Source organism: Octopus sinensis, linkage group LG9, assembly GCF_006345805.1.
Source record: "Octopus sinensis linkage group LG9, ASM634580v1, whole genome shotgun sequence".
Lineage (NCBI taxonomy): Eukaryota > Metazoa > Mollusca > Cephalopoda > Octopoda > Octopodidae > Octopus > Octopus sinensis.
Window position 1 is genome coordinate 40,100,596 of NC_043005.1, and position 26,729 is coordinate 40,127,324.

Consider the following 26,729-nt stretch of genomic DNA (forward strand, 5'->3'; position numbering starts at 1 on the left):
AAGGATCGACTATTCACGACTAGCTTGCACGAGTGTGCGCACCGAGACCACTCTTTTTAATTAGTACCGGCGTTGAAATACGTACAAACCCAAAAACGCTGTAATCTTTACTATATACGTTTAAAAATATATTGTGCGTATATTAATTGGGGTACCATGAATATACACATACCACAAATACGTATGGAAAATGTAGCTGAAAATATAAGATCACCTTTACTGTGTCGCGATACGAAGATATGGCTAAAAATAAAGAAGCACATAAACATTCAAGTTGAGAGAAGTTGATGAAAACTTCGAACTTCAGACCTTATTACGAGGTAATTTCTGTAGTAATTTGGTAAAAAATTAAACTTGCTGTTTACAGCTTATATATGTAAGTTGACTTATATTTATTTTAAACTTGCAATAATCTGTGTAAATAACAGAATTACGTTCCTCTTCAAGTATACATTGATTCTATAGAAATGAAAGCATATTCGAATGACCACGTTGACGATTTCTCTTTGACTGGTACGAGTCTGTTGTTACTTGTTTAGCCACAGGTCTGCTATTATTATTCAGGTTTTAATCTGCTTTTTTCGCTCCAGTTCACTGCTCGATACTTTGGGTAATATCCGAACTTAGCAATGCTTGTGAGTGAATTTGAGAGGAAACTGAAGGAAGGTCGTCGTGTGTGTGTGTTCGTGTCTCTGTATTTGTTCCCCTCTCCCCCGCTTGACAACTGCTGTTGGTTGGATTTAGGGGTTTGGCAAAAGACACCTATAAAATAAGTAACATGTTTGAAAAGGTGTGGCCATTTTATTTGACTAAACCGTTTAGGGCGTTTCCCTAGCAATGGCCGTTGTGGAACGATTGAACAAGTATAAATGGCGACAGCTATGCATAAAGGAAACTGTGCTGAATTTAGACCTAGGTCATCTCCATCCATGAACGTCTCAATTTTCAGGTAGCATATTACGGATTACAGTATTCAGTGTATATATATATATATATATATATATATATATATATATTTATAAACAATTTAATAAATAAAACATGCATACATACATATATGTACATACCTACATCTATATGTATATATACATGCATATATGAGTACAGGACACCACAAATAAACGAAAACATAAAATCAAACAGACGGGGCGGCGCCGGCAACGGCCACGATCGGATGGTTCGCTTAACCACAGCTGCAACTTCCACTGATGTTGATCGCCCTCAATTTTGGTTCTGCTTTCTGATATCTGATTTGATTTGGTTTGATTTTCATTTTGATTTTGATTGTTCTCACTGGTCTTGCCGGGTCTTCTCACGTACAGCATACTTCCATAGGTCTCGGTCTCTAGTCATTTCCTTGGTGAGACCTAAAGTTCGAAGGTCGTGCTTCACCACCTCGTCCCAGGTTTTCCTGGGTCTACCTCTTCTACAGGTCCCATACACACACACACATGCACACACTTGTGTGTGAGCAAAAGTAGGCATAAAGTTGGTTAATAAGTAGACTATTCTTTTCATTTCTCTATTTCTGGAAGGGGGAAGTAATATTGAGGTGGGATTCTGTGCCATTGGAGAAATGAAAGGTATAGATGGACAGAGATAGTTATTTTGCTGTAAAGTAGGTACATGGATACTCCGGTTGGAAAAGAAAGAGGGGCTGGGAGAGATGAGGGCAAAGATGTGATATGACATTGGGGTTTGAGAAAGTAGGTGAGGTGATACAGAAATTCGGACTGAGTGAGTGGGTAGGATTGAGATGACTAGCAAATGATGGAGGGAAATATGAAAGAGGCTTAGGAGCTAAGGTTTGACAACTATCAAATTAAGTGTATGACATGGGGATACAAGTTGCTAAAAAATTGTGCATGTTGATATATATATATGTGCGTGCACACATATGGATGGGCAAAAGTAAGTATACATTTGTTTAATATGAATGAAATGTCCTTTTCATTTCTCTATTTCTTTTTTGAGGATAAAATTCTGTGTTTTTTTAACTAATTCTTTCTATAATAAAATAATAATTTCTAATTTCAGATATTCATTATATGGCTGGAAATTTGACCAATGAGGAACGGAAATGGATCCTCAAACAGTACTGGAAAACCGGGAATGCAGAGCTGGTTAGACAGAAATGGACTGAAGAATTTCAAAGACCAGCTCCATCAAGATTAACAGTATATAGAATACGTAATAAATTTGAGCAGACTGGGTCTGTCTGCAATGCGCAGAAACGCGGTCGACCAGTCAGTGTTACCACTGAAGAAAATAAGATTCTTGTGGCTCAAGCATTTACCCAAAGCCCCCAGAAATCAAAAAAGAGTACTTCCAATGAACTAGGCATCTCTCGCAGATCCCTTGGTCGACTTATGAATCGATTACCTAAAAAAGAAATAGAGAAATGAAAAGAATATTCTACTTATTAACCAACTTTGTGCCTACTTTTGCTCACACTCATGTATGTGTGCATGTATATATATGTATATATATGTATGTGGTGACATGTAGGTATATTCTTTATAAATATTTGTGTAAGTATATTGTGTATTGGTGTACCTGTCTAACTTTATTTTATTTCATGACATCTGTATATGAGAATGTGTATGGGACATCATCATTCTTTAACGTCTGTTTTCTGTGTTGGCATGGGTTGGAGAGTTGCATCAGGTTCCTGTTAGATTTGCCTTGGTTTCCACAGTTGGATGCCCTTCCTAATGCCAACCACTTTATAGTGTGTGCTGGGTGCTTTTACATGGCGCTGGCATGAGTGCATTTTGCATGGCACCAATGCAGAACTCTTCCGAGCCAATCCACTTCACATTTCTTAACATTTCTGCTGTGGAGGATGGATATTCTTGTGTATAATGAATCACAAACAGTTCTGTATATGATATTTTGTTTTTGTTTCACTTTCTTGTCACTCCATCTCTCTCGTCTCCCCACTCATATTATCTTCTTTAAACAAGGTATGTCAAACCTGTCTCTGGGCCACATTGCTGACACATTGAAAATATTTATCACCCAAGAGCTATCTGCAGCCACCCCATAGATCCATTTATTCAGATAAGGAACTGACTTTCTGAAAACTGCACACCTTTTTACCTTGTTACATTCATTTGCAAAAGAGGCACAAGATTGGTTACTTCATTAATTCCCATTTGTTCTTCTCTTTCAACTGCTAAAATGTACAAATTTTTTCCTGTTTTCTCTTGGCAGATTCACTTCTGATCGATAGAAGTGCCTTTATTAGAACACCAAATAATTTATGTAACACCTTAAGGTTCCATTATATGTATTTGGTGCTCCTTTTGAAACGTGCGTAGTACATAATTACCTATTCCATTCTTTACATTTACAGACTTAATATCATCATCATTTAATGTCCATTTTCCATGCTAGCATAAATTCGTGAGATCTGGACTCCTGCAGTCACAGTCTTCAAGTTTTAGCTCCTGCAAGTAATGGGGTTTCCATGGATGAAAATTCAATTCTTTGTTATTTTACATTCATGAGCTGCTTGACATGTTGATTTTTGCAGGCTGCGATTAAACGTTTCCTGCACTGTTGCGACATTCTTCGTTGATCGAGATGTGGTTAGCTGGCCACTTCTTGCATCGTTCACAGAGCCGTGGTCATCAGCTTTGCATGACAACTTTTTATTGTCTCTGGATGTTGCATGCTTACCTTTCCATGCATGCCATCATCTCTGAACCAAAACAATGGAATTCCACACTTCATAGCATGCTGCTATTTTAGCTTGCTCCTGAACAGTCAAGTAACCAACTATCTGGAAAATAAGAAATCCTCATTAATGTTGTCTATTTAAAAGATGTTATCGTCATGATTTTTCAGTGATACTAATAAATTGTAAGCAATTTCTAATGCCTCGTTACTTTCCATCCACCCTGTAGTTGGTTTTATCAAGGCAGTTCTCTTAGTTAGGTTCTAGTTGCTTTGTGTTTTGTGATGAAACTTTTGTGATATGTATTCTGTTATATTTCCTATATTTGATTATATAACATTACGTTCTTACAGCATATCTATTAATGTCCATTTCCCATTTTGATAAAAACAGACAAAAAAATACAAGCATTAAAAAAATGAAGCAAAACCGATTTTGACTCTTCACATGATCTGTTGTTATGATAGTTGTACTTCACCCACCACCTCTCACAAATCCTCAATTTTTTTAATTTATTTTTACTTTATTTTCAGTATTAAAACAACTTAAATACATGGTCACTATACTAAACAGATCAAACCTTACTGATTACCTTCAAGATTTTGCTGTCAGTAAAAAATTTCACAAAATGTTCAAGAGACAGTTAGAACAGCATATCAAATATTGGAAATATAATAGAATATATATCACATTGTAAACTTGCACACAATGTAATAATTATCATAAACTAATGTTATTGGTGAGATGTGTTCTTATTTTGGTTTACAGACTGCAGTGTGTTGTGTGAAGATAACCTGGCCACTGTGAAATTCTGTCCATGTGGATATAACTGGATATGGGAGGAATATTCCAAAATTAAGCTTAAAGGATCCTCAAGTATGAACAGCCTGTAACTAACAAAAGTGAATTTGGTAAGCATACTATTTGATGATCTGTCTGTTTCTCTCATTGACTTTATGTTGCGGTATAATGTACTTCTGACAGTTAACTTTGGATTGAATGCCAAATACAAGTTTATTGAATAAAGCTTTGGTGGGAGTCTAATGTGTATATGACATAATGAAAGTATAAAGTATATATGAATGAATAAAAATATAAGGAATAATGAAAGAATATGAGTGACAAGGAAGAAATGTTCAGAAAAAGAAAAAACAAAATTAGTTTATGGCCAAAATTTAGTGAAAATCCTAGAGTAGTTATCAGCTTTTATGAGGGGTACCCAAAAGAAACCAGAATTTTGCAATGTTATTTTACACTCTTATCATCTTCAAAGTATTCTCCATTTGAAGCAATGTATTGGTCCAGGCACATTTTCCACAATTCAAAGCAGTGCTGGAACTTTTGCGAAGTAATTCAACACCTCTGTGTTTTTTTTTCCTCGCCTCTTCCACATCTGCAAATTCCGTAACACCAGCTTTCGTTACCAGTGATGACCTTCTAAAAAAGGTCTGGATCAACTTACAACTGTTTTATCAGTTCACGACACACATTCAATCGAGACTGCTTTTGTGAGCAAGTGAAGCACAAATTTTACTGAAAGTCTTCATTCGCAATTCCTTGCTCAAAATTCGTTAGCAGGTGCTCCAGGACATACCAGTCATTCAAGTTTGTCAGTTGTTCAATGATGGTCCTCCAAGATAAGTTCATGAATTTTCATGATGATTTTGTTCATTTGGGAGGTTGATGGATGCCCTGAATGAAGTTGGTCTTCAAGTGACCATTCCTAAATGGCAGTGTCCTTGTGTACTGTTTGAAATGTAACTGTTTCAGCTTCCATTTTCCCCAGTAGAAAACAGAATTTCAAAGAGGCATGCTATTACTTCATTTCAGCTATTGCGAAAATTGATGAACATGGGAGAAGCACTACAAAACAAAGATGCACCACATGGCAGTATGACTGATGCTTGAAGGTTGCCTTGAGTGGCTTCTAGTGGCAGAAACCTGAACTACAACAAGTTTGTCCCACAGAGAATGTTTCTGGTTACTTTTGGGTACTCCCTTGTATAGCCTCTTGTTGAAATGTAAGCATGAAACATGTCTAGACCTGTCATCACTTACTCTGAAATAAATTTAACATAAACTGGAAGTATGATGTCAGAGGTTCTGTGACAAAATTGTAATGAGGATCATATATTCTTTATTTGGATTACATGCGATCTGTACAGATATCTAGTATTGCAATGACATGTAGTTTAGTATTGTACTACATATATACTCCATTTCCAATACAATTAGATATTACGTAGTAAATTTCTTAGACATATATGTCAAAACTTTGTAGCATTAGTTTGTATCTTCTAAAATTTTACATCTTGTTACTTTGTATGTAATCCTACAGTCTTTGTTGAGTACAAGGCCGCATACCTATAAATTGGGATTATTAACTACTACTGTATAGTATGATCTAGATATTATTATGTATTCATCATCATCATCGTTTAACGTCCGTTCTCCATGCTAGCATATGTTGGACGGTTCGACCGGGGATCTGGGAAGCCAGAAGGCTGCACCAGGCTCCGGTCTGACCTGGCAGTGTTTCTACTGCTGGATGCCCTTCCTAACGCCAACCACTCCGTGAGTGTAGTGGGTGCTTTTTACGTGCCACCTGCACAGGTGCCAGGCGAGGCTGGCAATGGCCACGATCGGATTGGTGCATTTTACGTGCCACCGGCACGGAAGCCAGTCAAGGCGGCAACATTTTAATTAGCCGGTCTTAAGTTGCATTAGTTATAAATGTGGTATAGTAGTGGTGATGGATTGCAATGTGAATAGTGCTACATATTCCTTGTAACATTGTTCTTATATTAATAATGACATCAGAAAGACAGTTTTTGTATGTCAAAATCTCTACACAGAGATGTTACTTCTGTATCCTCAAATTTGCTGATATCTAGGTTCTCTCCTTTCTGATAAAGGGGTCACCAGAATGTTGAGAAACTATGATTTTCATATTAGGTTTGATGGCAATATTTTATGATGTTATAGTTAGTTCTTGTGTACCATTTCAGATATTTTCAGTGCAGTAATGTGTAGATAAACAATTACATAAAGTTAATGAGTATTTGTGAAGCAAATATATTGTTTTAGGATGCTTACTGTTTCATTCCTTCTCACATGTATAGACTAATCAATGCTCAGTTGGAAGGACATATGGCATGCAAATGTCTTCAAATATTGCATGAATCAGATAGTATTCTGGTGAACTCTGGTGCTAACAGTTTAAACTAAAAATGATTAACAGCAGCAGATTAACAAGGGAAACAGTTGTATGCTTATCCTGTCATAACTTTATGTTAAGTTTGATGTTTAAAGCAGAGTATTGATTATTGAAGTATTGTAAGTATGTTGCAGATTTGGCTCATATATAATAAGGAAAGATGAAGCTTAGATAATTTATTCATTCATCCTTCAATGTAGTTGAACAATCATTCTCATCCATTAGGAATTCACAATATGGGTTGTACCATTCATTCTTCTGTTTGCTAAATACAAAATATGGCTCATAGAATCTCTGTTCAGATGATTTTTCCTGAGTTTCCATCTTGCCCTTGTATGCCAATCCATCACAAAGTTACCCATTTCCAGCTGAGTGAACTGAAACAACATGAAGTGAAGTGTTTGCTCAAGGAAATCAAAGCCATGATCTCATAATCGTGAGTGTAACACCTTAACTTAACTAGGCCATGCATCTTCATTGAAATAAAAACAAAAATGTAATTGAACTGACAACTTCAAATTAAATCATTGAAACACTGGATGTTTTATTAGTCAGAGATTTAGAATGGTATTTTGTTGTGGACCTAAATATTTAGGTATTATCAGATATTATGCAGTAATTACCAGTTGACCACTGTTAATAGGAATGTCTCAAAATAAATGTAGATTACAAATAGAGAAAGAGAAACTTTACTATTAAATGAAAAACTTCAAAATATTTTTGCAGAATCTCAAAAGCTGGATGAGAAGAGCCTCTTGAAGGTAGCAAAGCAATTAGAAAGTAAATTACAGCATGTTGGTGAGTATAAAATAACAGTACATAGTTGATTTTAATAAATTTTACCTTTAACTGAGCTTTTGTTTGCCTGACTGACTGAGAACAGGTTCCATTCTTATTTCCCAGTTGAAATGTTAGCTATAAAGTGATTCTGCTAAAGATGTTTATATTATATAATTGAAATTTGGTAAGAGATCTGCCAAGGTTAGCATAGCTGGTGATATGGATAAATTAGAAGACATAGTGTTATTAATATTGTCTTCAGGATCAAGGGAACAAAAATATGCTGTGGAAGGCTTAGCAGGTCAATTAATGGCCATGTTTTTGTATTCACTTTTGCTTACCAAGTTTACTGATTGGTTATTGTGTTTCGCTAGAAGTCAGCTGTTATTTAGCAGACTTATGATAAAAACTGTTAACACCCTATTGTTTTTCTATGTTCAGAGGAGCCTTGACCACATTATTCAAACATATCCTTTCTTTCAGGCAGTAGGATTTAATTTTAGAGAAACTTGGTTGTTATCTTATGCAACTTGATTGACCAAGTGATGGCTTCTTAATTGTTTTAGCTGTCACAGGGTGGTGGAGTTTTTTCTAGATTTGATGATATGTGGTTTGAGAAATCTCCCTCTCTCTCTAATTTATTTATTGTAAATAATTGATGTATGAGTGGAGGACACCACCACCACCACCAAGGCGAACAACAGGTGGGTTTCTTGAGTGAATTGGGAAACCAAGGATGGATGCAGCAGCATCTGAGGGCCCAATATATCTGCCTGTCAAATACTTTGTGATTTCATCTGGTCTGAATGACGACAACACTCCTCTCTTTGAAGACAGTGATGCAGAATAATGAAACAAGAACCATGGACATAGACTGGATGGGTCATAGGTTTTTGGTATCAAACAAGGCTCAGACTGTTGATACTTTTGTGTGGAATGGCGTGATTGGAACAGTCTGATCCCAATTATTGAGAGAGAATGTGAAAAAAGTTCAGTAATTCATTCAGATGAGTGGCTTGCTTATAATAATTTAAATGCCATAGGCTATCACCATCTGGCAGTGAACTATCAATTATATTATGTGGATCCAGTGACTTGAGCACACACTCATGCCATTGAGCGATCAAGGTTAGATGCTAAAACTATGATTCTGTAAAAAAATGAAAGGTGTTGGTACTGAGCTTCTCCAGTCACATCTTGATCATTTCTGCTGGAAGATGATGAGGGAAGACTCAGATGATTTATTTGTAGCATTCCTTAATGACATATGAAGTGTTTATTGTTAAAATGGATGGTCTTGATATATCTGTGTAATTTCTTTATCGTATAAAATAATATAAGATTCAATATTTCTTATTTGCATAATTTCTCTATAATGTACGAAGTGTTTTATCTCTGAAATATCTGAAGTTTTTTAATCTCTGAAATATCTTAAAGATACAGTGGATAACTCTGGTTATACTGTTTGACACCATGGTAGACTGCATACTATACTACCATCCATTGTTGTTTGGTATAATCACAGCAACCTCATTGGCAATTTGTGCATTGAATTTTCTCTCGTGCCCAAATACAGGTCTTTGATCATGATCATTAACAATGGAAGCCTTTGGCATGTCTTGAAGCAATTCTTTAGCTAATTGAAATGATGCAACATAGAGGGTTTTTTGCCTTAATACAATCTCCAATAATTCAACAATCTTTCATTGAATTCCATGATTCATGAGTATCCCCATTCTGAAATCGATGCTGTCTTGAGGGTCATGAAATAAATCTGAAGGAATTCAGCTTGCTGATTTGGATCTGATAGTAACTGTCCAATATAGTGATGGATCTGGCCATGAATGACAACGGAGGGATTCCATATGCTTCTTTCAGGAATAACTTCTTTCCCACTGAATGATGTCATTTAGAAGAGGCAGTTGTACTGCCTGATTTTCTTCCTGAATTCTTTTGCAAGGTGGTCATCACTTTTGTATAAATAGATAAGTTCATTTGGTAGGGGTTGTAAATTGCCACTATGAACTTCTCCCTTCATGCAGCAGAAATTTTCTGTTTCACCATGGAATAAGAATGCATGACAGTAAGCGCATATTTTATTCATCACAGCTACCTCAGCAGAAAGAGTGGATCCATTTCCTTCCATTTCTCCCTCTGTCCTCCTTTCTTTCTACACCCTGTTGTTTAAGAGTCGTGAAGCCTTCATTTCAGGCGTTTCTGCAAGTCTTCTGCTATTTATTCTTTGTCTCACATCCTGGAGATGTGCATTCCTATCTTCTTCAGTCTCCTTCTTTGTTGCTTGACTCTGTTATCCTGCAGTTGTTCTGCTCTCATTTCAGCCATTTCCTATTGTTTCCTTGCCCCTGCTGCTTCCTGGTGCCTTTTGGCGTCTCTTTCCACGTGGCATTATTGATCAATGCTTATTTTTGTATGTAATGTTGTATTAAGAAAATTAAATCCAAACAACTAAGAGATTACAAATGAATGAAATAGAATAAAATCTGAAATGATGAAATGATACGTAATCTTCACAAAAAACCTGTTTCTCTCTGTCAGTGTATGTGTACGTCAAAAAGTCGACTTTTTTCTTAGAGTGATAGAGAGAGCGTGAGAAGCCTATATGTGTGTATATGTCACAGCGTGTGTGTTTGTGTTGATTCTCACGCCATGACAATCATTATATGTGTGTGTATTCTGTATGTGTGTTGACATCACAGAAGCCATGTTTTTTTTGCGTCAAGAAATAACAAACAAATTGTGTTTAATCATTTTCATTAATAAATAGAAGTCCAAATATCACGAAAACTCATACTACACTGCATAAAAAACATTAAGATAAAATATACTATTTCTGAGATATTTTATGAACAAACAAACTTCTAGAGTTTTAATATTATCAAGATTGCTCAAATCACAGTAGCTGGTAGTTACCTATGTGTTCTTATGTTGACAAGATAACAGGCATGGGAAATAACAATTTGTTCAAAATAATACATCCAGTCATCCGCTCATACTGTTCATAAAACTTGGAATCAAAATAATGACGACATTCCTTGCTGTCCACTTTGGTTTTGATTTTCATTTCAAGTGTGTTACTGATTATAATTTTTTTTTAAATGAATCAAAACTTTGCTCTAACAAAGGTGTTAGTTTACTTTTTTATGTTACTGTTTTAAAATAATTTTAGAGCCCTGCTCTACTAAATATGATGTTGAGTAGGCAATAATTTACATCTTGACTTTGTTCCACCACCTGCCCTACAACGGAGTTATGCAGGTGTAGTGCATGCTACAAACCAAACCTATCGACATGTTATTGAAAGGGCAGCTACTGAACAACAATCTTTTTTGTGCATGGCACAAAAGATTGTACAGCAGCTGACCTGGCTCCATCAATCTTACAGATGGAACTATCCACAATACACAAGACCACCACAGCAAATAGACTCAAGGTGGACACCACTGGCAACAATACACACATCACATCGGTGCTCTTACTGAACATCGGAGGACTGTTAATACTTAGTAACAGGACAAAAATCCCTTTCTTGAGATACCTTTTTGCATTCAATCAAGCCTTATGCATAGCACTTACGGAAACACACCTGAAACCACATATAGCAAATGCAGAAATACACATACCACAGTATGTTGTATTACGGACCGACAGAAAAGAAAGGAGTTATGGTGGAGTTGCATGGGGTGGATGTAGGTGTCTTCAAAATAAAGCTGGACATCCTCCTGTCAGGTGTCCCAGATGAACCAACTTCATGGCAGGAAGTGCAGATGAGGGCAGCTACATCAAACTCTGCCCTGTTTCTCTCCGAAGGCACAAAAACCACGTTCACCTTCAGTCCGAACTTGGCAATCAATTCTAGAACTCCTAGATGGCGCTTCACCAACATCTCTGCGGCACCTTTTGTCTGGACTCTCCTCTCCATGGTGATCACCGATTCTACCCAGCCAAGCACAGTGGCCGAATCCGTTCGGATTTCAATTGAGTGCAGCCCCCATTTCAGGGCCAACTTCACCCCTTTCAGCACCGCGTCTAATTCAGCGACATTAATGTGGTTAAAGTCATCTTTTTTCCGAAGCCAGGCTGCGTCCTCCACCTCAGCACCTTCGATCTCCAACACAACCCCTATATCTATACTGCTAGCATCACACCAGACGGTCCTGCATTCCATCTTGGGCACATACCAGTTCCCCCAGACTGGGTCTTCCGCTCTCATCCTCTCTAGGATTTCCTGCATCATCGCCACCACCCCTTCTCCCACCTTGTCGCTCCAACTCTCCCCCTCTGCTCATCTCTTGGTGTAACTACACACCGTGCGCAGCCATCCAGCGATCGGGTAGTGACTGACCAACTTCCCACACACCGAGAACAGCTCTCTCCTGCTGACGCTGGAACTCAGCTCTGGGATTTCATTCCCTCTCCGGAACACCAACTCACCCGATCTATCTCTTCGCAGCTTCAGCCCCAGTGCAGCTCCCACTTCCATCGACTCCAGTGGATTCACAATCAGTCCAAACTTCTCCAGATGTCTCACTACCTTGTTGGCTAGCACTACAGTTTCGTCCACCAAAATGTCATCTATGTAGGAACTGGTGGCCTTTCTAATTTTGTCCTCTTTCCCTAGGACGGACCTAAGCACTGCTGCCATGATCTTCAGAGCAGAATTCAGTCCGAAACCCAGCCTGGTTAAACAGTACGTCCGGCCATTGTACCACACCAGCTGATATCGCCACAGTTTGTCACTCACATGGAGCTGCAAGTATGCTGATTTCAAGTCGAAAATCGTCGATGCCTTGGTTGACTGTCTCCACGCATGTAACGTCTTGCCACAAACGTCCGTCGCCTCGCCTCCTGTGTGGCACGATATATACTCGTTTAGCTCTCTGAAGTCCAGCACCTGTCTGACTTTTCCCTTTGTCAGCTGCACCACCGCCATCAGGAGTAGCACTCCGCCCACTACCTCCTCTTCCCACGGGACAAGGACCCCTTCCTTGATCCACCTCTCCACCTCGTCTTCAAACTCGACCCTGGCGTAACCTTTCAGGGTATGCTGGTAGCTGCTCACTCTGGTTTTCAGCATCTGGGGCTCATCCTTCCATCGCCACTCTCAAAAATCTTTGTCCTCAGTGGTGTAAGCGGCACATTCCCTCGTGGGGCTCTGCTTTCTCTGGTGATCCTGACTCACAGTGCACGATGCCTCCATGCTTCCAAACGTGACCGCATCTCCTACAATACTAATGCCACCGAAGCGGTTGATGGCGTCTATCCCCATCACCACATCAACCCCGTCTATCACACGTTCAATCACAATTACCTGCAGCCTTAGCGTCGCTCCTTGCACCACTATCTACCTTGCTGCTGCCTTTGCAACGGATTTCGCTGCCGTCGACCGCCCGGACGCTACTTGCCCCATTCCATTTCTTTGTCACCCTTAAAGTCATGAGGGCAGTCGTGCAACCCGTATCCACAAGGGCCTTGAATGTCTTCCCCTCAGCCTCGACATCAATTAAGGGCAGCATCTCCAAAAGCGCCTCTATTCGTTTGCAGGAAAAGTTCAAGAGGCAGCAGCTTCCCCACGGTCATTTCCCTGGTCACAATCACAGGCGATGTGCCCTGTCTGCCTGCATTAATAGCAGACGGGCCCCGGTTGCGTACGCTCCCTCGCCATGTGCGACCCCTGACATCTAAAACACTGGCCTGAGAATGGTCGCTGTCGTTGTATGGTAGGCTTCTTTGCGTCTTTCTCCGGCCGTCGTCCATCTTTATGCGCCTCCTTTACCGGCATCACTATCACCTTCCGTCCAGTGTTTCGTGTCAACATGCAGTCTGAAAGCACCGCCATCACTACTGTTTACGTCGAGGACCACCAACTTACCTTCCGGATCCAGGAAGGCTGTCCTTATTTTCAAGTCCAGGCCCTTCCGAAACAACACCGCAGTACCACCACCGCCAGCTCCTGGCCGACACGGAGATAGAAAGATCTCGTATCTGCCGAAAAGGGCTGCGAGTTCCTGCGGGTTGGAGAGCCTGGTTTCACTAATGGCTGCTACATCCACATCATGAAACCTCAGGTCGTTTAACAGGTGACCCTGTTTCCAAGGTGACCCGAGGCCTCTCACATTCAAGCAACCGATTCTAAGTTTTGCCATGTTTCAAAGGTGGGAAAAAAAATAATAGGAGAAAAAGGCTCTACTTACTGTTGTTGGTGGTGGGGGTGGCTCCCTTGTGCTTTTGCACGGGTGCTTCAATAATATTTTTACAAAGTTTCTTTGAGAAACTTTTCCCTAGCGATCCGACATTGTTAGGGAATATTTGTTTTATGTCACTGTATGTTGTTGCGTTGATTTTGATTGTGAGAATGTGTGCTGGTGGTGTGTTGTGTGTTGGTATAACGAAATCTGTTATGTTTGTACTTGTTTTGTCTTTTAGGTATGCAACGAGTTTTTCACTCTTTGTGTTTATTCCTGTAATTGTGTCTGTGTGTGTGTTGGTGTGTGTGGCAGTGGCAGAAGTGGTGTCGAAAATGTTGTTGTTGATGTTGGGAAGCACTATTTGTTTGTGCTTCCCTTGTGTGTCCTTTTGTTTTTTCCTCTTCTTCTTTGGAGGCATGTGTGCCATTCCGCTTTCTCAGTATCAGTGCTCGCACAATCCGAGCTGTCCTGATCCGGAAAGAGGATGGCTGTCGGATCCGCTTCATCAGCAGGGCGAAAGATTGTTTGTTCTGCTGGTGGCGGTGGTGATGGTGACGGTGTTGGTGTTTCTTCTTGTTTTTTTACTGTCGATTTTCTAGGTGCTGGGGTTGGTGTTGGTTTGGTGGTTGTTGTTGGAGGCGGTGTCGTTCGTCATGTTGGTGGTGTGGCAGCTTTGGTGTTTTGTGCTGTTGTTGTTTCTGTTGTTATTTCTGTTGTTGTTGTTGCTGTTGTTGCTGCTGCCACCGCCTCTTGCCGTCTACCTCCATTCTTTTCTTGTAAATGGGGCAGTCTCTTTTTAGATGGCTTTCGCTGCTGCAGAGGTAACATTTTGGCTTTTGCCCCTCCACAGCAACGTGTAGCCTGGTGCCATCCGGCAAGTTAGCGGAATCTGGGATGGTATGAATATTTTCCTGTTGAATCTGCACCAGGAGCAGCACTCCCATTCCTGACCAGTTCTTTTCCCTCACTCTCCGTACATCCAGAATAGTGGCAGTGTCCTCTATGTCATAGAGGACAGCTGCCACCAGCCATGATATATCAAGTTCGGCGGGGACGAGGTCGATTTTTATTTTCGTTACTCTCCACCCGAGGTGGGTTGGAACGAGTAACAAATTTTCGGTTTGCAAGGGCGAAATGGCATGCGCCCTTGCATCCTCCTCCATTCGGAAACGAACTTCTACGGTTCCAAAACGCTTCCCCTTGGTTACGTAGAACTTTTGGCCCCAAATGGGCTTCAGAGCTATTTCCAATTGTTTGGGTGTGACGTTTGTAATTTTTTTACATTTTTTGTCGAAAATTTTGTAGGTGATTGTTTTTTTATTTGTTTCATCAATCACTTCTTGTGAAGTATTGAGGAAAATGCTATTGCCTTTCCTCAATAACACCTTTGCTTTTTTGATGTCTTGTATTGTGACTTTTATTTCCTCCGAAACCTGCTTCGCAGCGGAGGCAAAACCGTTGGAATTTTCTTCACTTTTTTTTGTTCGTGCTTGTGTCTTGGACACAAAATTGCAAGAGGGCAAACAGTTAATAAGAAAAATATTAGGTGGAATATTGAATCATAAAATGTAATGGCTTGGATTATCTAGTGTTCTAAATAAAGATTGGGGTCATATCAATCCCATTGTACCAATTAAAGGTTAAGGCAGTGATTGTATGTAGAACTACCTCATAACAAGTGAAAATTTTAAAATTTACCTATATTTCAAACCTTTATCTGCATTTCTTTTGATAAAGTTTATCTTCATGAAATTCACTTTTTACTGAAAGGTATATATTGAATTGCTTCAAAACACTCAACTTCTTTAAGAGCTTTTCTTAATGTTTCAACTGTGCATTTCATTGTGGAAACTTAGTTCTTCAATATGATTAGGATAGTCAAGCCATTATAAATTCCAGTTTGACTTGACTAATTCCCAAGGGAATATCTAAGAAAGATAGAAGAAATGAATACAATAGCAGTAATGATCATATTAAAAATGTTTACTGTATAATACAGCCTGATGTTTGCTATACAGTACAGTCATTCATAATGTACTATAATTTTGCGAATTATTTCACTATTTTTGCATATATATATATGTATATATATATATATATATATATATATATATATATGTATATGTAAACAGTAAAATATAAATACAAACAGTAAAAAATAAATACAAACTAGGACAAGAACAAGGAGACGACACAAGAACCACAGGACGGGACATTCGAAGCCCTCAGTCATCAGTCAAGAACCAGATCATCTTTGCAATTTCGGCTGATTAATCTTGAGATTGCTCCGATCTGGGCAGCCCCCAAGGGAAATCTAAGCCAAGCGCATTAGATCCCTTGGAAGAAAGCTTCGAATGTATACAACACAAGGACGGAAAACGAACGATGTACACGAATAAAAATACAGAATACGTGAAAACAATAAGGAAAGCACGAATAAGAATACAAAAACGTAAAGACAATAACGGTAAGGATAAAAAACAAACCAAAACCAGGACGTAGGACAAGGGTCTTTCAACAGGACGAGTTGAGTTGGGGCTGGCTTATGGAGTTGTGCCTTATGGCCGCGGGAGACAAACAAAAACGTGTTGCTTCGACGACTGCTGGAACGAAAAGGGCGCCCAGCGGTGGCTAGCGGTCATGTGAGGACAAAAGACAGGAGAAAGGAACAAAGGAGGAGAAGAAAGAGACAGAACGAGGGGAGTTGAGGTAAGAGATGTAGAGAAATGTAGGAGGGGGGGACGGATGAAGAGAGAAAGAAAGAAAGAGAGAAGGGGAATAAGGGAGGAGGAGAGAGAGAGAGAAAGAGACAGATCAAGAGTCGTGTTAGTTAGTTAATTTGGCTCAAAAGCAAATAGCAAGGCCATGTAGGGGGTCATGGAGTTAAGTACAGGGTGGTGTTCATGTAAATAGTTCAGGCCACTTGAGGTCCAAGGAGGCTTTGAACAAAGCGGTCGTCGGCATCTTTACCATCTCGTCTGGCAGCTTGTTCCACGGATCCGCAACCCGGACGGAGAAAGCTCCTCTCCTTCGATTGAGATGAAATCGTCGCAGGTAGAGCTTTTCGGAATGACCCCGCAGCCGACGCTCTGGAGCAGGAGTGAAGAACAGCTCTTTCGAGAGGTTACACTTTCTGCTTATGATGTTGTGGGCAAGAATGAGATCACTACGGCGGCGGCGTTTTTCAAGAGAATAAAGGTCGAGCGTCATCAGCCTTTCTTCGTAGGACAAATTTTTGAGACCATGAACCATGCGGGTAGCCAGCTTCTGGACTCTTTCGAGATGCTGTATGTCTTTGAGGAGATAAGGAGAAGAGGCTTGAATCCCATACTCCAATATGGGTCTCACCAGCGTGACATAGAGTGGTAGGAATATGGCTGCTGTGAGCATTCCGAATGACCGTCGAATCAAGAACAGAATTCCGCGTGCTTTGTTGGCAGCATGGACTACCGGTCGGTAGTTAAGCGGGTCTTCGCGGCTCCCTTTCTTGAAAATTGGGCAGATTATCGCTGTTCTCCAGTCTGCAGGTATAACACCCGTCACCAATGACATATTGAATAGTCGCGTTAAGGGCTCGCAGATGACCGGAGCCAACGCTTTGATAACCCGTGGGTGTATGCCGTCAGGGCCGTGACCCTTGTTGACATTGAGGCCTTGAATAACACGTTTGACTTCGTCCCGCGTGATGACCAATCGAAGCATTGGAGGTACCGATCTATCAAATGGAGGGGGTTCACGACCATCATCTTGTTTGAAAATAGTTGAAAAAGCATCGGCAAATAATTGACTCTGTTGATAAGGGTCCTCAGTCGATACACCTGTTGAGTCTACCAACGTTGCAATCTGGTTGTTCAAGCGGGAATTCCGCTGGACATGGGCAAAGAAGGTTTTTGGATTGCTACTGGCATTTGCCGCGATTTTGTATTCATAACTGAAGCGTTCTTTCTTTTCGATTTTCACGGCTCGGTCTCGTTGTGTTTTGTACACCTCAAAAGCTGCAGTCGAATCCAGATTTTTGAATTCAGCCCAAGCAATATCTCTGAGTCAACGTTCTCGTTTAACCCTCTTCGTCACCCAAGGCTTGTGTTTCTTCCTCTTGGGAAGCCCCACGGGAACTGCCTGGTCAGTCAAACAGATTACATATGCTTTGAGGGATGACCATAGTTCGTCAACTGAGGACAACGTCATCAGGGATCGCCAGTCCAGAAGCGCGGAAGCCTCGGTTAGAATTTCAAGATTAATTGCAGAGAAGACTCTACGTGGCAATGAAGTAGTCGTGGGCGCAGAAAAAGTTGTGTGCATGACGAACTTCAGGACCGCATGATCACTCTTGGCAAGAGGGGCGCACACAGATACGTCTGACACTGATCTTGGAAAGCGGGAGAATACCAGATCTAGCATAGATGGCTGCTGCCCAGACCGATGCCTTGTCGGATATTCAACATGTTGCGATAGAAAACCATCTTCAGCCACGTCAAGAAGGGCCTGGCCGAACCGGGAAGATGTTGTACAAATTGATGCGGGCCAATCGATCGTGGGAGCGTTGAAGTCTCCTAGTACCAAACAGTCATGCGAAGCTGAAACGAATCTTATCGCTTCGAGTAAATGAGCATCGTCCTGGGGGTCGGCAAGAGGTGGCCTGTAGACAGCCAACACGGGCAGGCAAAACTCAGATAGGCTCAGCTTGCAATATACGGCATCGAATTTTGTTGTAGGCTGAGCATTAGTGGGTAGAATACCGCTGGACGGTTTGTGCTCAGACTTAACATACACAGCAACACCTCCACCTCGCCTTTTTCCTCTGTCACATCTGAAAAGGACGTAGCCCTGCAGGTGGATTTCTGAGTCCTTTACTGCTGGAGTCAGCCAAGTCTCGGTGATAGCTATCACATCAGTGGAGTCACGTATGGCCAGTGTAAATAGTTCACTGAACTTTGGGAATAAGGAGCACGAGTTGGTGTAGACGATGCTGAGCTGTGAAGTCTGAGGGGCGGGAGTTGGGGAACAAGCAGAATAAGGGGTATCAGATATAGCATCGTTGACGGGGGTATCAACTTCACTTCGATTTGCCCTCACATCACTTTCCCTGTCAGCACTACAGCATGGGACCAGAGGTAGGACTTGATTATCTGTCCATCTTGGATTCGTAAACCCTTCTCTCCCATTTGTTTCCTCATCTTTAGTTCGGATATCAGGTTTCTCCAGCGAATTCTCTCTCTTAGTGAGTATTCCTCGCGAAAACCCATATTGGGGTCCTCCCAGGCATGCGTCTGAGCTCTGTTCAGAAAGACTGAAGCCTCCCGATCAGAAGAAAAGATTACCCTTATTGGGCGTGGTCTAGTATCTGCGGTTGGGTTCGCTTGGAATCTTCCTAGCCGAGCGACCTTAAGGACACTGACCTTTTCGTTCACAGAGAACAATTCTCCAACCAAAATGGAAACAAAATTAATGTCATCTTTTAGGCGGTTTATGCCTGTATCACGGGTGGATTCAGCTTTACCCTAAATTATTGCTGATCTTGAGTGGGCAAAATGTTCTCTACTATGAGCTGTGGTATTCGATTCTTCATTGGAGGATTTCGAAAGGGTGGTTTCATAGCCCTCGGACTTATGTCGGCCTGTGGGGTCGATCGGAATGGGTTTAGTGGTCATAATTTTCCCGCCTGGTTTGGAACTGCACTGCCTCTTCTTCGGTTTGGGGGAGCGCCACTCCCCAGATGAACTCACATCGAGATCGTTCAGAATTGGTTGAGCAATGGCATTAATGGGAAGGACAGGTGAGGGAGAATCCAAACGGATTTTATCGTGATCAGGTTTCATAGCCAAATCTGCCCCTCTGGAGTTTTGTCTACGTTTCTTCTTTTGGGGAGAACAACGGTCTTCAGGAGGGTTTGAGTCTACGCTCCTCAAATTAGGTTGGGGAACCTCCGGAACCGAAAAGGCAGATGAGGAAGAATCCGCACAGGAACGATCATGTGCAGAAACGACCGCCGGTTCCTTCGCCTTCTTTGGCCGCTTCGATTTTGTTCCCTTCGGTTTGGACGTCTCCAGGGAAGAAATCAAGGGTGACTGCGTTAACAGGAGACTGTTTATCGTGGTCAGGTTTCATAGCTAAATCCGCCCCACTGGAGTTTTGACGACATTTCTTCTTTTGGGGAGAACAACGGTCTTCAGGTGGGTTTGAGTCTACGCTCCTCAAATTCGGTTGGGGAACCTTCGCGACCGAAAAGGAAGATGGGGAAGAATCCGCACAAGAACGATCATGTGCAGAAACGACTGCCGGTTCCTTCGCCTTCTTTGGCCGCTTCGATTTTGTTCCCTTTGGTTTGGACGTCTCCAGGGAAGAAATCAAGGGTGACTCTGCGTCAACAGGAGACTGTTTATTCAGTAAGAGAGCAACAACAGACTTTAGGTGCTCGACCTCTTGTTTGAGCAACAGCAACTGCTCGTTGAGCTGACTATTGGTAGGACCATCATCTTGATGAGAAGCCCTTCTTGCAGATCTCAGTTTCGATCCGTAGGTAGCTGACATGATGGATGGTTGACTAAAAACAAACTTCTATGGGCTCTAGGACAAATCGGAGTTAAATCAGGAACAAAAAACAGGTGCAATCCTTGTAGGAGTAGGCAACAGCAGACAAAATCTGAGAGAGTTTGGGCTGAGCCGAATCACAATCCAAGATTGAAAGCAGACGGTGCAACGAGTCGGGAACCCTTCCTAATTGTCTGAAGCAGCTTTAGGATATCAATGTTAGAGAAAAAAATACTTAACGTATAAGGACAGGTGTGGATACGAAGCCGCCATTATATATGTAAACAGTAAAAAATAAATACGAACTGGGACAAGAACGTGAAACACCAAGGAGACGAAACAAGAACCACAGGACGGGACATCTTGACAGCTGCTGGATATTGATCACAAACTTCACCTACCTTCTTATCATTATCGTATCTCATGTCTATATTGCTGAATGTCTGCTTAAAATATTGAGAATATATTCAAATTTTTGAATGTATCTAACTTTAGCAAGTGCAGTGTTGTAAATAGTTGGCATTTTGGGAGAATATATCCTTATTAGCAGAAAGTTTGGAGAACTTATCCCAAATGTTTTTGCTTACAGATTTGACAACTACTGAATGATGGTTTGAATAATGACTAATGTATTACAAATTTTTGTTTGACTTACACTAGGGTCAAGAGAGAGCTGAAAGCTTGCTATTCTGTGATTATTATGCACCAAAGTGAGTTTTTGGAGGATCTAATAATTTTTTTCTTTTCTTATACTGCTCTATCTTATCATTGGTATACTTATAAAAAGTAAATACCAAAAGTGTAAACAGTTAATAAGAACATTAAAAAAAAATTATGTGGAATATTGAATCCTAAATCCTGGCAGCTTAGATTATCTACTGTCTTAAATAAGGCTGGGGTTATGTTGACCTCATGGTACCAGTTAAGGGTGAAGGAAGTGTTTGTACGTAGAATTACCTCACAACAAATGAAAATTAAAAAATTTCCCTACATTTCAAACCTTTATCTTTCCCTAACATGCATTCCAATTGTTAAAGTACTTCTCTGTAAAATTCACTTTTTATCCAAAGGTATATACTGAATTGCATCAAAACACTTAACCTCTTTGAGAGCTTTTCTTAGTTTTTTAATAGTACATTTCTCTGTGGAAAGTGTTGTTCAAAGTCATTGGGATGGTCAAACCTCATAAATTCTAGTTTGACTATAATCCCCCATGGAAATATCTGTGAAAGATACAAGAAATGAATGCAACAACATTAAGGATCATATAAAAAATATTTACTGTATAATACAGCCAGAGGTATGCTGTACAATACACCCATTCATAATGTATGGTGCTTTTGCTCATTGTTTTACTGTTTTTGCACTGTCCACATGTATCTTTCATGGCAGCTGCTGGATATTGATCACAAACTTTACCTTACCTATCTTATCATTATCGTGTCTGACAGCATTCATGTGTCTATATGCTGAATGTCTGTTCAGTTTTAGATGGCAGAGTGCTTAAAATATTGATAATATATTCAATTGTTTGCATGTATCTAACTTTAGCAAGTGAAGCGTTATAAATACCTAACATTTTGAGAGAATGTGTCCTTATTGGTAGAGAGTTTGGAGAACCTGTACAAGATGTTTTTCCTTGTGGATTTCATAACTGTTCATAGACGGTTTGAGTAATGAATAAACATATTGCAAATTCTTGTTTGACCTACACTGGTGTTGAGAGAGAACTGAAAGTTTGCTAATCTGTGATTATTACCCACCGTATTAGCTAGTTCTAAGTTTTTGGAGAATCTAATTAGTTTTTTTCTCTTATATTACTGTAATTTTTCATTGGTACACTTATGAAAAGTGAATGTGGTAAATTGGTCCTATCCACATTCTTAAGAGGGTCCCAGATACAATTTGCTGCTCTCTGTAAGAAAGCAATGGAAATGTTCAGCATGATTTGGAATAGACTTAATGAGCAGATACCTTGCCACCTACTACATGAGGTACTTACACATCATTAAGATGCCTCTGAAGTGAATGTTAATCTTGCCTTTGGAATAGATGAGTTAACCATTGTGCTTCTACTCCAGCAGCTTGCTTCTTGGCTCCCTAATTCTGCTGTTTCCCTTGTCACTTAGCCCTCCTCACCGTAATAAGCTTCTTGTAAAGTATACTCCACATGTCCATTAGAGGTCTTCTCTTCTCCCTCACTTTCTTAAACTGCCCTTCTGAAGCTCTTAAGCTCTCTTCTCAATTGGACAATTCTGTTGGCTCTATTATTCATAACATAGAGAGGCTTCACTTTTACCTTCTCCTCCTGTCTAAACCTTTCAGCTGCCGGACTAATGAGTATAGTGGTCATTACCTGAAGGTGATGATTAACATCCATCTCCTTGTTAGCTCAAATCCACTTCTGATGATGCTCTGTTACTCTGCTTGGGTCAGGGAATTGCAGCATCTGGCAGTTCAGGGAACTGTGGATGACTCCGGCCCTGATTCCTCCTACATCTTAGAAGTATTTTGCTGAGTTATATGCACCACCTCCACATATTTTATTTTGACCTGGTGGATCTTCAGATCCCACAGGTTCTTACAAATCTTTCCACAAATACAGTCCAAATCCATTATTGATTTGTTGTTACCAGTTGGTCTGTGCGATTGGGATTCTCATTCTGCCCTCCCTGTCAGGAATCCTTGGAGGTATTTCTCCTTAACACTGATCACAGCTTTCTCTGGGTTCTTCCTAACAGGTGTATCTGAAGCTGCTAACACTTACCACCCTACTGCCATCTTCCTAGGCTATCTACGATGAAAGATAATCATCTGAGCAGATGGGTGGGATTGGAATCCATGTTCTTTTGTTAACATCTCAGTATAATTACTGCTATACTACATGTCATAAACTTGGGGGAAATAAAAACCAATAAAGGCATTGCCTTTAATTCACCTGTTGAACTGTACACAATCATATTTTTTTTGTTTACTGTCCCAGAAGACAATATTAACTTCTAATTTATCCATATTACCAACCAATGCTAACCTTGATGGATGTTTTATGTTCCAGTAATATAGCTATCTTTAGTAAAATTACTTTAGATCTAACCCTCCAAATGGAAAGTAGGAATAGAACCTGTCCTCAGTCAGTCTCACTAACAAAGGTAAAATATATAGAAATCAACTAGGTGCTATTATTTTGTACATGTCATCTTACCACCTTTTACTTTCTGATTGCTTTACCTTCAGGATATCCCTGTCAGACAACTTTGGAGTCTCAACTAAAATATTTTCAAGTTTTTAACTTTATTGTAATGTTTATAATCTCAATTCGTAATCTATATTTTATTGAGATTTCTCTCCTCAGCCAATTGATGATCACTGTGGTTTGGCTACTATTACAATTCCTACAATGATATCTGAATATTTTGGTCTGTCGCAAAATACACTTACCTTTCTAAATTTCCTTCAGTAAGACATCCTATATATTCTAACAATGCTGCAATTGTCTCATTTAATTTCCAGCAGATTATACTTTTTGTATGTAAGAAAAGCAGTAGGATTACACAGAAGTTTACAAGATATAAAATGTGGAGGGTAATGGAGTTTGTCTATCTTTTAACATCTTGGTGTAATTACAACTATACTGTATGTTCACAATAAAGTCTATGTGGCGTATTGCTATTTTCACAAATATAAAACTTCCCCCAATACTTTGCTTTTCACTAAATTTTCAAACACAATCTGCTTTGGAACATTTCTTTTTTCTTGCTCATAATCTTTCATGTACTTTTTAGACACACACCAAGACTTTGTTTAAATATAAAACTTGCATTTGGTGCTCCATTCTAAATTAATTAATAAATTTGATTTGTCAAACTATTGATCATAATAAAACTATATGTATATGTTTCTTAAAATTATATGAGCAATCAAAGAAAAGTGTCACTAGTTCCAATGCAAACTTTTTTTTTTTTGACCAAATAATTATGACCAGGTTTTGTTATCTAATTTCAATGTAACTATCAAGACAACTAAAACAAGTGTGAAGGATGCATGAAACTCCTAAAAACCAATAAATGAAGTGTAAAGATATCAAAATGAAAAGTAAATTATATTCTCACACTAGTAAATGTTATTAACATCTAATTATTGACTAAGATGTGTGTTCAAATCTCATTGGATTGGGTACTCATTTTTATTCATATTTCTGTATTTTGCACATCAACACTTATTACTTTGTCCAAATGTAAGCATGGGCTCACTACTCAATACTAAGCTGACAATCCATAAAAGTAATTTAACCATTATTATCCCAAGAACAGAAGAAATCAATCAAAACCTATGAAATTATGGGCTCAAGTTTGTTTTTATCAAACTCAAATATGGGTGAAATTTCAGCTTCATTGAATTAAAGGTTTTTTAAAAATTTTTTATTAGGGGTGTACCTTTGTAGACATTTGGGATGATGTAGGGGTCAAAAATTAGAAAATTACAACAAAATGAGTGTTGTAACTGAATAAGTCTATTGCTTTAATTTCATTACATAAGAAAAATACATGTTTATAAAATAGTTTTGCAACAAAAGAATAATTTTTTTAAAAATTGCATCCATTAATAGTAGTCTAGTATGAAGAAAGAACAATTATTAGAATTTTTGTCAGTATTGTAATGAAATCAATTACTCTACTAGAAAATGAAGCAGATTTTCATTTTCTTAATTTCTAAACAAAAAAATACTTAAATGACCACAATAATCTAGATCTTTTGCCAAAAGCTATATATATATATATATATATATATATATATTATATATATATATATATATATATATATATATATATATATATTTATATTTGTATCACAATTTAAGCCTGTTAGTTGACAAAACCTGTTCTACGTTAAATAATATGCAAGGTCTACAATTGAAGACATTAGTATAAAATGGGTTAACTATAAATATTTTTATACATAATTAATATCTTAAAATTTATTCTGTTATGGATACTTACTCCAAAGAGAAAAGATATAACATTTCAAACAACCTACTGTTATAATTGTTTTGAAATCTTCAAAAGACAATAAATCTTGTAGAATTTTTGCAAAAAACCTTTGTAAAAATCTTGTAATTATCCTTGTTACCTGTTACCAATATTCAGTCATACAGAAGGATTTATTTTTAAAGTTAATCTTTATTGCTCTTGAACCTATCAATTAAGATTTTGTGATTGACCCAATTTTACCAAAACTGATATTCACATTCTAGTAAATACAAACAACTTCAGTTATTAGGTTTGTAAAATATAAATCATTTATCATATCTAATGGTTCCAAATTTACTGTAATTCATTAATAATTAATAAAGTTGTTGTTTACTGGTATAACTTGTGATTTGTTGACATTTCTCTTAATCACCATTATCTTGTATTAGTCTTATTTTGCAGCTAGTTCTAGCTTGGAGAGACAATGGTTATCCGAGTAGCAAACCAAAGTTTCCTACTTGAATAAAGACAAGATTTAGTGACTATCTCTGAAAACAAACAGGACAGTCACACATGGAACACCTCTGGTCATAAGTCTGTCAATTTTTTTCTCTTGATGCATTTGAATGATTTGCGGTATATATCTGCAAGCATAATAAAACTGAAGATTAAGTTGAACTTGTTATTGTAATGTAAATTACATAATCTTCACACATTTCACTAACAGCATACCAGTATGTTGTTAGGTAATCATTATATAGACAATTGCATAACCACCTAGAAATGCCAGGTCTTTAGAAGAAAATAATTATTTAATCTATTTTTATTTATCAGCCTGTTAAATGGCAGTTCTCATTTAGTTCTGCATACCATTTGAGATCTGAGGTAAATATGAGGTCCGTATGATCATTTAAATTTTTGAAGGTGATACTCCAATCACGGTGACAGTTGAAAGACTAAATCCAGTAAAATAATGTTTAAGGACTTAATGGATTCAAATCTAAGGTAATTGATTACTAACCACAAGATAATAAATTGAAAACTCTGTATTGAACTTCCACTCTGTACAATAACACTATATGTACATCTCAGTCTCTTTGACTTCCAACCATTAACAATTGTAATTGGAAGTTGAATGGTTAGATGTTCAAATTTCTTTAAAAATTATTGTGCAAAATATTCTGAGAAAAATTTTTTTTTTCATCACAACAAAACACAGGTATCTCTGTGGTAATTTGATCTACTACAAATAGCAGCCAATTCTCTCTTAAAACACACCCTTTCATCAAAAGAAAGTCAGAGATTTACAGTATTTCAGGAAGAAACAAAGAAACTGCACACACACA

The 26,729-nt window shown here is 38.9% G+C and overlaps 1 long non-coding RNA gene across 7 annotated transcripts; it reads left to right on the plus strand.

The window, feature by feature from the left end:
• Positions 1-150: 150 nt before the first annotated feature.
• On the plus strand, positions 151-26,029 carry LOC115215582. 7 transcript variants are annotated; one of them, XR_005000647.1, is made up of 5 exons: positions 151-376; positions 2,038-2,531; positions 4,451-4,593; positions 5,513-5,703; positions 7,626-10,100. It is a non-coding gene; the product is annotated as an uncharacterized LOC115215582 (long non-coding RNA). The 7 variants fall into 7 exon arrangements; XR_005000651.1 differs by lacking the exons at positions 5,513-5,703; positions 7,626-10,100 and adding an exon at positions 25,833-26,029; XR_005000649.1 differs by lacking the exons at positions 5,513-5,703; positions 7,626-10,100 and adding an exon at positions 25,846-26,029.
• The last annotated feature ends 700 nt before the right edge of the window (positions 26,030-26,729 follow it).